This window comes from Octopus sinensis, linkage group LG11 (assembly GCF_006345805.1).
Source record: "Octopus sinensis linkage group LG11, ASM634580v1, whole genome shotgun sequence".
NCBI lineage: Eukaryota > Metazoa > Mollusca > Cephalopoda > Octopoda > Octopodidae > Octopus > Octopus sinensis.
Window position 1 is genome coordinate 28,307,771 of NC_043007.1, and position 10,577 is coordinate 28,318,347.

Here is a 10,577-nt window from a genome sequence, read left to right on the forward strand (position 1 = left end):
GGTGCCATGGTCAATGAAGTTGGTGTAGCATTTGGTGATGCACTGTGAGTCTGCAACAGGAGAGTGGTGAGAGCTGTGAAGAAAAATATGCTGCACATATCACAGACAAAGATTTTCAAGCTGCATTCGATGGCTGGACAGGGAGATCCTCTCACACTGAAAAATGCAGTAGACTGCTATCAGCATACCCTGAAAGGGGATGCCAGAAGCGAGTTCAAAGGAGAGGTGGACTGGTGGATCAAAGAAGGTATTCTGATTCCTTGGAATGAGGAAGTGGAGAGTGGAGTGCTACCACTGATGATAGTGGTGCAGCCAACAAAGCATAATGTCAGGCCAGTACTGTATTTCTGAGAGCTGAACGACCACATATTGTGCCATACGGGCAGCAAAGCTATGGACATTGGCAGCAAAACCTTGAGAGAGTGGAGGCAGATGACAGGAGCCTCCACAATTGTCAATTTGAAGTCAGCATACTTGCAGCTGCATGTGGCTGACAGACTGTGGAGATACCAGTTAGTAAGGTATAAGGGACAGACATACTGCCTGACCAGGTTGGGATTCAGGCTAAATTCAGCAAAGAAGATTATGACGACGATTCTCAAAACCATCCTGGGAAAGGCAGACAAAGTGAAAAAAGGCTCCCAATTCCTATATTCTTTTCTACTCTGGGCACAAGGCCCGAAATTCTGGGGGAGGGGATCAGTCGATTAGATCGACCCCAGTACGTAACTGGGACTTAATTTATCAACCCTGAAAGGATGAAAGGCAAAGTCGACCTGGACGGAATTTGAACTCAGAATGTAAAGACAGATGAAATACCGCTAAGCATTTTGCCCAGCGTGCTAACATTTCTTCCAGCTCCCCGCCATCCACCAATTCCTATATTGATGACATCCTGGTGGATGAGAGCACAGTGTTGGCAAAGGAGGTCATAAGCCACCTGAAGAGTTTGGGGCAAACTGCCAAACCACCGGAGGCGATGGAAGGAGGAGCTACAGAGAGACAAGGCTGGCATGTTGGTGTTTTGGAGAGGGAATGAGATCCCAGAACTGGACTCCAAGATGAGTAGACAGGAACTGTTTTCTATGTGTGGGAAGCTTCTGGGACACTACCTGATTGCAGGATGGCTCCAGACAGCATGCAGCTTTATCAAGAGGTGAGCTAAAGGAGTGATAACGTGGGCGAGAAGACAACTGCCATGATGCAAGAAGTCTTGGAGAGAATGACTGTGGAGGACCTAGTAAGAGGAAACTGGTATGTGCCCAAGTTGAAGAATGGGATCATGTGGTGTGATACCAGCAGCATGGCAACGGGAGTTGTCCTGGCAATTGGAGGTGTTGTGGTGGAGGATGCGGCCTGGCTTAGGAAGAAGAACGACTGCAACCACATCAATGTGGTGGAGCTGGATGCTATGTTGAAGGGGCTGAGCCTGGCCCAGAGGTGGGGGCTGAGCCTGGCCCTGAAGTGGGGGCTGCGTACCATTGAGATCTAGACCAATTCAGCCACTGTACTAAGATGGATAGGATCAGTGGTCACCAGCAAGTGGAGGGTATGAACCAAAGGTAGCACAGAGATGCTGATAAAACACCATTTGGTAATTCTGGGCAAGCTAGCCACCGAGTTTAACCTGAGGCTGAGTGTGGTTTTTGTGCTCTCTGAGAGGAATAGAGCGGACGTCCTGACCAGAATAAAGAAAGCCTGGTTGCAGGTGCCAGAGGATCTGGAGCATGGAGTGGCTACAGTATGTCAACTGAGTGACTTGGAGCTAAGGAGATTGCATACCATGCATCACATGGGGGTGGACAGGACCTTGTTCCTAGCCAGAAAAGTTGACTCGGATGTGACCAGACAGCGTGTGCAAAGAGTAGTTGAGAGCTGTGACAGGTGCCAGTCCTCTGTCCCTGCTCTAGTGTGCATGAGGCAGGAAGCATTCCAGTGGAACACAACTGGAAACAACTGGCAGTGGATGTGATGCAGGGGACATACTTCTCGATAGTCAACTGCAGACCAGGATGGTTGGCCATATGGAGGGAGATGAAGATGGGGACCATGGAGGAAATCACAAGAATACAAAATGAGATATTCCTAGAATGAGGCTCCATGGATTAGCTGCTTATAGACAATGGCACTGTTTTTCGTTCAGAGGTCCAAAGCGAGCTAAGAATTACTCATTTCATTTCTTTCGACTCCTTGTACTACATTCGCCACTAACACTTAAAATGTATTATCTATTTACTAACTGTTTGTTTTTTCATGAGCTAACTGTTGATATTGTCCCCCCAAATATAATTTTTTCATTTTAGTCCTATCTCGTAAAGCTTATTATGATAATTATTCGTCTCTGTATGATGATAATTTGTTCGTTTCTCTATTATTCGTTCCTCCTCGTTCAGTTCACATTCTTATTTCCCATAATTTGTACTGTCCCCTATCAAACCCCGATTGCTTAATTCTTCTCATTCCTAGTTCCATGTATCTCCCGCTCTGTCCCGAATCAAAACTTCGCCATTCACGGTGTGCCCGCCCTTTCCCACCCCCACCACCAATACTGGATATCTCTATATTTACACCATCTACACCGGATATCCCTTCTCCCACCACCATTACATGTGTCTATTCTTCCAACCCCTCCTCCTCAATATGCTATTTCACTATGTACTCACTATGTATTACCCTTGATTCTCTTCCCTATGACGGATGCAGCTAGCGCAGCTGCTCATCAACCGTCCCACTTAACCAGTTATCTTACGTTTCTTTCCGTTTTGAAATCTGTCACCACCTCAACCGGTTATCTCCTTTTACAGTCTCCTCCCTCACTCATGATATCCTACGTTTCATTGTCTAGAAGCTGCCACCACCCCTACCTGTTATCGCTTCTCCTAACTCCCCCTCTTCACTGATGCTGTTCCCTATATTACCTGCACTCTCTCTCCTCCATTCTTCCCCCACTTTCTCTCCCTCTCTCTATCTCTCTTCTCTCTGCCGGAACCCTTCCCCGCCGCAATGCAACCAGTTTTCAGCTGAACCCCCCTCCCACCCCCCACCCAACACTGGAATATCCATGTCTCTGCTACGCTGCTTAAAACTAAGTCACTCAATGACTATAATGCTTGCTTAGAATGTTACTAACACCTGGAATATCAGTATTTCTGCCACACAACTTACATCTACATCATCAATGACCTTAATGCTTATGCTTACAACGCTGCTAACACCAGCTCCTGCCTACAGCAGGGGCCACAACTTTAACATGCCTAAATGCTTGAATGTTGTCAGGTCGGAAGAGAGAACAGATGAAAAATGCCTAAAAAACGATCACCACAACAACCTCTTCTTTTCAGGCGCTGAATTGCATCCTTCCTCCTCCTCAAACCTCACCCCACATTACCTTCCCAGTTTTCAGAGTTGGCACTGTCAATGTTGGTACACTGAAAGATAGATCTAGTGAGATTGTAGAAATGCTTGAAAGAAGACAGGTTGATGTATACTGCATACAAGAGGTAAGATGGAGAGGTGCTTCAGCTAGGGTCCTCACGGGCAAGGCACATAGATATAAAGTCTTCTGGCAAGGTAACATGGATGGTGTAGGGGGTGTAGGCATTCTCCTTGCGGAGAAATGGGTGGATAAGGTCATAGAGGTTGTCAGGGTTTGCGATAGAGTGCTCAAGCTCAGGTTAGTCCTACAGAACAGCACAGCTACGATTATCTCTGCCTATGCTCCACATGTTGGGCTACCAAATGATCAGAAGGACCACTTTTATGATACCCTTCTACAGGCTACCTCAAAGACGGGTGGCAAGACCTCATCTTTGTGGCTGGAGACTTTAATGGGCATGTTGGGCAGGAATCGGGTATCTTCACTGGGGTACATAGTGGCTATAGTATTGGCACCAGAAATGATAAGGGAACTAGACCACTGGATTTCTATGATGCATGTAACCTTTTAATCTGCAACACTAACTTCAGGAAGCCAGACTGCCACCTCATAACCTATCAGTCAGAGGACTCCGCTAGCCAAATAGACAGCAGGATGCAGGATTGCTCTTAAATACAAAGACCCACCCGGGTGAAGAATGTACACCTCAGCATAGGATAATCATTAGTGACTTTAGGCTTGAGGCCAGGATACCAAGAAACAGACCAATCTAGAAAAGAAGGATTTGGAAGCTAAAGAACCCTTCACATGGTCAGAGATTTAGGGACATCCTCATCAAGAAATTTGATGAGAGGGAGGAGGAGCTACAGACGTCGAACATAGAAGGTAGCTGGAAATTCCTACAGGACAGTTTGCTGAGTGCCACAGACCAAGTCTGCGGATGGTGCAAAGTCGCTTCCAGACCTAGAGTTACGTGGTGGTGGAATAGTACAGTAGACAAAGCCATTAGAGCAAAGAAACAGGCCTGGAAAGCCTGGAGGGATGGGGGTAGCATGGAACTGTACCAGGTAGCCAAAAGGGAGGCTGGGCGGCTGGTATACATAGCCAAGGGTGAAGCAAAAAGAAGTTTGCCAATACCCAGCGACGTGAGGACCAAAGAACTGAGGTATTTCGGATTGCTAGATAGTGTGTGAGAGAAAATAGTGATGTCACAGGAGAGAAATGCGTCCGCATGGATGATGGTGCACTTGCTTTCAATGTTTCTAAAAAGAAAAAGGCTTGGAGAAGCCATTATGAGAGACTGCTGAATGTGGAGAATGAATGGGAGGAAGAGGGCCTGCCAAATGTTGACCCAGTAGAGGGACCAGCTATCCGAATAGACAGCTCCCTAGTAGTTAAGGCAATTAAGGGTATGAAACCAGGTAAAGCCCCCGGCCTATCAGGAATCACTGCTGAGATGCTTAAAACATCTGGTGGTGTGGGCTATGGCCTAGTCACCCGCATTGTAAACCAGGTAGTTCATAATGGAGTCATACCCAATGACTGGCGTAGCAGCACCATAGTCAACTGCTGCAAGGGTAAAGGTGATGCTCTAGATAGAAATAACTACAGGGGTATTAAACTGTTGGATCAGGTGATGAAGGTCACAGAGAGGGTCATAACCCATCTCATTAGGGAGAGAATTTGCTTAGATGAGATGCAGTTCGGTTTTGTGCTGGGTAGAAGCACTACTGATGCCATATTCCTGGTTCGACAACTGCAGGAGAAATACCTAGCTAAAGATAAACCCCTCTACACAGCTTTCGTGGACTTGGAGAAAGCCTTTGACAGAGTCCCCCGATCCCTTATCTGGTGGTCAATGCGGAAACTGGAGATTGACGAATGGCTAATAAGGGCTGTACAGGCCCTATACAGAGAGGCTGTCAGCAAGGTTAGGATTGGCAGTGAGTATAGTGAAGAATTCCAGGTAGAAGTAGGTGTCCACCAAGGTTCAGCCCTCAGTCCCTTTTTATTCATCATAGTCCTCCAGGCAATAACAGAGGAATTCAAAACAGGTTGCCCCTGGGAGCTTCTCTATGCTGATAACCTGGCCCTCATAGCAGAATCACTACCGGAACTAGAAAAGAAATTTCAGGTGTGGAAGCAAGGTTTAGAATCAAAGGGCCTTAGAGTAAATGTAGCAAAGACCAAAGTTATAGTAAGCAGAAAGGCGAACTCATCACACACCCCCTCGGGCAGGTAGCCCTGCTCGATCTGTAGGAAAGGTGTAGGTAGAAACTCCATAAGATGTACCCAGTGTAAGCTATGGACGCATAAGAGGTGCAGCAACATCAAAGGGAAATTAACTGATAAGATAGCTTTCATGTGCGGCAGATGCACAGGGACAATAGATACCACAGATACTCAGAAAACAGATTCCCTCACACTCCAGGGGGAGAAACTAGAAGTAGTTGATAGTTTCCGCTACCTGGGTGACCAAGTTAGTAGTGGAGGTGGATGCTCAGAGAGTGTCACCACTAGAATACGAATAGCCTGGGCAAAGTTTAGAAAGCTCCTACCCCTACTGGCGACAAAGGGTCTCCACTCAGAGTGAAAGGTAGATTGTATGATGCATGTATGCAAACCGCCATGCTTCACGGTAGTGAAAACTGGGCTGTGACTGCAGAGGACATGCATAGACTTGAAAGAAATGAAGCTAACATGATCCGCTGGATGTGTAATGTCAGTGTGCACGCATGACAGAGTGTAAGCACCCTGAGAGAAATGCTGGACATAAGAAGCATCAGATGTGGTGTGCAAGAGAGATGCTTGCGATGGTATGGTCATGTACTGCAGATGGATGAGGAGAGATGTGTGAAGAAGTGTCGCTCCCAAACTGTTGAAGGTATCAGGGGGACAGGTAGACCCAGGAAGACATGGGACGAGGTAGTCAAGCATGACCTCCGAGCGTTGGGCCTCACAGAGACAATGATGAAGGACCGAGATCTCTGGAGATATGCTGTGACTGCAAAGACCAGGGCTGTTTCCTGCACCAGTTTCGCATAGCCCCAGCCCATTCAAAGTACCTTGGATTGCAGAATGACCTGCTGTGCTTGAGGAGACCTATTGAGTCAAGTACATGAACATCGAAATATCAAATGGAAATAGTAGTTGTGATACCTGTGCTGGTGGCACGTAAAAAGCACCATCCGAACGTGGCCGATGCCAGCTCCGCCTTGACTGGCTTCCGTGCCAGTGGCACGTAAAAAGCACCATCCGATTGTGGCCGCTGCCAGCCTCCCCTGGCACCTGTGCCGGTGGCACGTAAAAAGCACCCACTACACTCACGGAGTGGTTGGCGTTAGGAAGGGCATCCAGCTGTAGAAACACTGTCAGATTAGACTGGAGCCTGGTACAGCCTCCTGGCTTCCCAGACCCCAGTTGAACCGTCCAACCTGTGCTAGCACGGAAAACGGACACTAAACAATGATGATGATGATGTACTGGGAGAAATGCAAGACAAGTGACATGTATATGTCGCCTAGGACAGGACAGGCTGATGAGTCAGTGCCACACAGGGCAATATTCAAGTACAAGTGGAGACATTCATGTACTGCATCATCACATCCCACAGAAGAGATAGAGCATGCCTTTGTACAGGTCAGGAAAGAAGTCTGGGTTAAACTCCCAAATGCGCAGTGCACATCACAGTAAATTCGAGGAACAATGTGTCCATAGATGGCATGCCCTGACACGTTTTGGATGTGTGCAGGATCATCACTGCGACAGAGGATGGGGCCAACAGTAATGGACAAGAGGATGAAACCAGCAGCAACATGCCAGAAACTGAGGCCAGTCCGGAAGTTACACGGGGGTCACACAGAGAGCAGTGCCCTCCTTACTGGTTGCGAGACAAGTTAAGGTGTGTGGTCAGGGTTGAGGAGAGGGTGTGGGCAGTTTGGTTGGTTGAATGATCTTCAGATCTGGGGGGAGGGTGTGTGGTGTTATGAGCCAGGCTGTGTTGTAGGGAAGGATCGAAAGTGAGGGAGTAGGCATATCCTGTCGGAAGTGGGGCCTGTGGATCCTACCAGAAGGGCCGCGGTGGGCATGCAGGGTCAGCCAGGCATGAGGAGTCAGTTGACAGTAAACAGTGCATCAGAGCAGACATGTTAGACTGTACAGTGACAGATAGCTCACATGGACATTGAGTGAATCTTGCAGATGGAGACAGAGCACGTGGACATTGAAAGCGACCCTTTTCCAGACCGACAGGTAAGACTACCACAGTTCTCTCTTTGCATCTGTCTTTTTCCTCCTTCACATCCAAGGAGTTTTGTCTTTTGTTGTCTGGGGAGAGTCATTTTTTTTAGTGCCTCACTTTTTTAGCACACTCACTGGTAAGTTTCCACTCATTTACTTATTTATTTTATCCTAAAATTTTTGGTATGTCTTGCAACCTTTGCAAATCCGAGCTGCGTTCTTTTGTTTGTTTGTGCACATGTGTGCGCATACACATGTATGTATGCATGTAAGTGCGTGTATGCATGTATATATGTGTGTACGTTTGTATGTATCTATTCTGCATATTCGTGTTTGTATGTTTTTATGTGTGTGTGTGTGTGTGTAAGGGAAGTAATGTGAACAGTGCAGAAGTAATTTGAAATCGATTTAAGATTACAGGGAGATAATTCGAAATGGGGGTAACTTGAAGTCTTTGCACCGGGACTCTGAGGAATGTATGTAGTGTAGTGTATTAATTTGTGTAACTTTATTCTTAATTTTGCGGTTCGTTTCGCTTGCTCGGGACACCCGAGTGTATTTTTATAATTTCTTGGCTTGTTTTGATTTCATTATCAAACCCACAGTAACAGGAATATACCCGTACATTTTTATATTTCGATTAAATATTTGGTAAATTTTTAGATTAACACCCGCACGATTTTCACTAAGAAAAGAAAAAAAACTCGATTTGTTGTTTTTTTGTTTTTTTTCGTGGAATCAAGTCCCTGACCTCCTAAAATGCTGCAAATCTTTTATTTTGGTTCGGAAACCCCCTCCCTCCCATCCCGGAATCATTGGGAATTTTTTTTTTTTTTCGTTGAATGAATTCCAGTGACCCCCTATAATATGCTACAAAACCCTTTTGGGGGGTCCGAAAAACGGGGTGGGGTGGGGTGAGGTGGAGGTCTCTGAAATTTCACCCCCACCCTCATAAAAATTTTAAATAATCGCGCCCAAACTAATTTCTGGGGTGGGGGAGAAAGATGAATGATTTAAAATAAATATATCTTAATTGTTGTGTGATAAAGTATATATATTCTGATGATAAAATATAGTATCTTTCAAAAACATCCTAAATTTATAGACTATATCTTGTGTATTTAAGAAAAAAAAAACATTTTACAGAAATAAATTTTCCAGTGTGAAATACATGGTTCGTTATTAAGGCGCCGAGGGGTATACCCATCGGCGCCGACCTTTTATTCCAAACCAAAATAAGGGATTTGCAACATATTGGGAGGTCAGGGTACTTGATTCCATGCAAGTTTTTTGTTATTTATTCCAATGTTGTAATATTGACACAAAACTGGAGGAAGGCCAAGTTGTTTTCTTATCGATCGTCAGTTTTCAGAATTAAACCATCTTGTACAAGATCTTACATATTTACCTTTCGGGCATGGATTTGTTTGCCTCTATTGCTTGAATTACATTTACATTGTGTGGGGCCACGGATGATATAAAAATATCGAGGAGGTCTTAACATCACCAGCACACCAGTAACAATATCATAAAGGATTGTTCGAGAATAAAAAGTTGAAATTCGTTAGATTTATTTGGGATACAGACATTGTTTAATTGTAATTTAATTATTTATATAAATCTTTCAGTCAGGAACAAAAAACAAGCTGCCCATCAAGCGAGTAACACCCAGGTTGAGTAGTTTCCTGTCGTATCAGCAGGTTTAAACTTGAAACACGCATTTGTTTATTAATAAAACATTAATATTGTTAATTACAGCATGTAAGACGGTTTTAATGGTAATTGTTATTATCATGTCCAAGGTAAAGTGTTTCGTTAATTATAAAATTAATAATTATAAAACATAAAATCAAATTTTCAAACAGTAAGTTTGATATTTGAAAGAAATTGCTGTGATAAAAGAAAAATCCCACAAATGGTTTCAATACAGTTTAAACAGAAAGATTTGGAAGAATTAGATGAAAGTTCTCCGATAATTTCCTTTTGTGTAAATAAATGTTTATTTTAAATTATTCGCCGTCAAAGTTCAACTGGAATCTAACCCGAATAATCGCATTATATTATTACAGTAAAAATATTATTGTGAGTTCAAATTCCGCCGAAGTCGACTATACTTTTCACCCTTTCGGGGTCAATAATTAAGTAGCAGTCAAGTACCGGAATCGATATTTGCCCATCCCCTCAAAAAATGCTGATGCCAAAATTTGAAATCGTTTATTGTCATTGTTTATTTATTTATAAAGGAAAGAAAAAAGTGGATAATGAGAGAGAAAGAAAGAAAAAGAGCAATAGAATTAATTACTGTAAATAGAATTAACAGTTTTGGCTAATTAAGGTTGTGACATAAAGTAAAAGTTAGAAAAATAAGAGAGAGAAAAACTTACCAACTTCTCTGGAAAAGATTAAAATACGAGAAAATTGTAGAAAGTTCAAATAACCGGAACCAACAAAACAATATGTTTCGGCTAAAATACAATGTCCAGTAAAATGATTCGTTAATTAGGCTTAATAATGACTGCAAAACTGCTTTTCTACTTAATTTATTGCAGAATTTTCTTTCTCTTACGTGGAAACGAATCTAATTTTATCACAACACAACAATTTCTTTTTTTCTTTTTGCTATTACTCTTTCACTCCCTCTCCCGCTCTGTCTCTCTATCTTTCTCTTTTCCCTTCCTCTCTCTCCTTCTCTCTCTCTATCTTTCTCTTTTCCCCTCCCTCTCTCTTCCTTCGTCTCTTACACCCATCTGGCTCGTTGTTGTTATTTTCCTATATTTCGTCATTTGGTAATTTTGTATTATTTACATTCACCTTGTAGGTCAGGTCTAAACTTCGATTGGCAGGCGGTCGAAATAGCATTCGCTACCTCACGAGGGAAGTAAATTACCAGAAATTGAGTAGTTGTTCCCTTCTCTAGTGATATTTTTTATTCAAAACATTTAATTCCGCGCCCTTTTAGGGA

General features: G+C 43.9%; 1 protein-coding gene across 3 annotated transcripts in view; it reads right to left on the bottom strand.

Annotated features, from left to right (window-relative positions):
- Window positions 1–10,267, bottom strand: part of LOC115217154 (rho guanine nucleotide exchange factor 38) — a 72,673-nt gene extending 62,406 nt beyond the window's left edge. Inside the window, exon 1 of one of the 3 annotated variants that reach the window (XM_029786771.2) lies at window positions 10,000–10,263. The gene's annotated coding sequence lies outside the window, so the exon portion shown is untranslated. Of the gene's footprint in view, window positions 1–9,999 lie in introns of all 3 variants that reach the window. The other 2 variants (XM_029786773.2, XM_029786774.2) reach the window with 2 other exon arrangements.
- Between the last annotated feature and the right edge of the window lie 310 nt (window positions 10,268–10,577).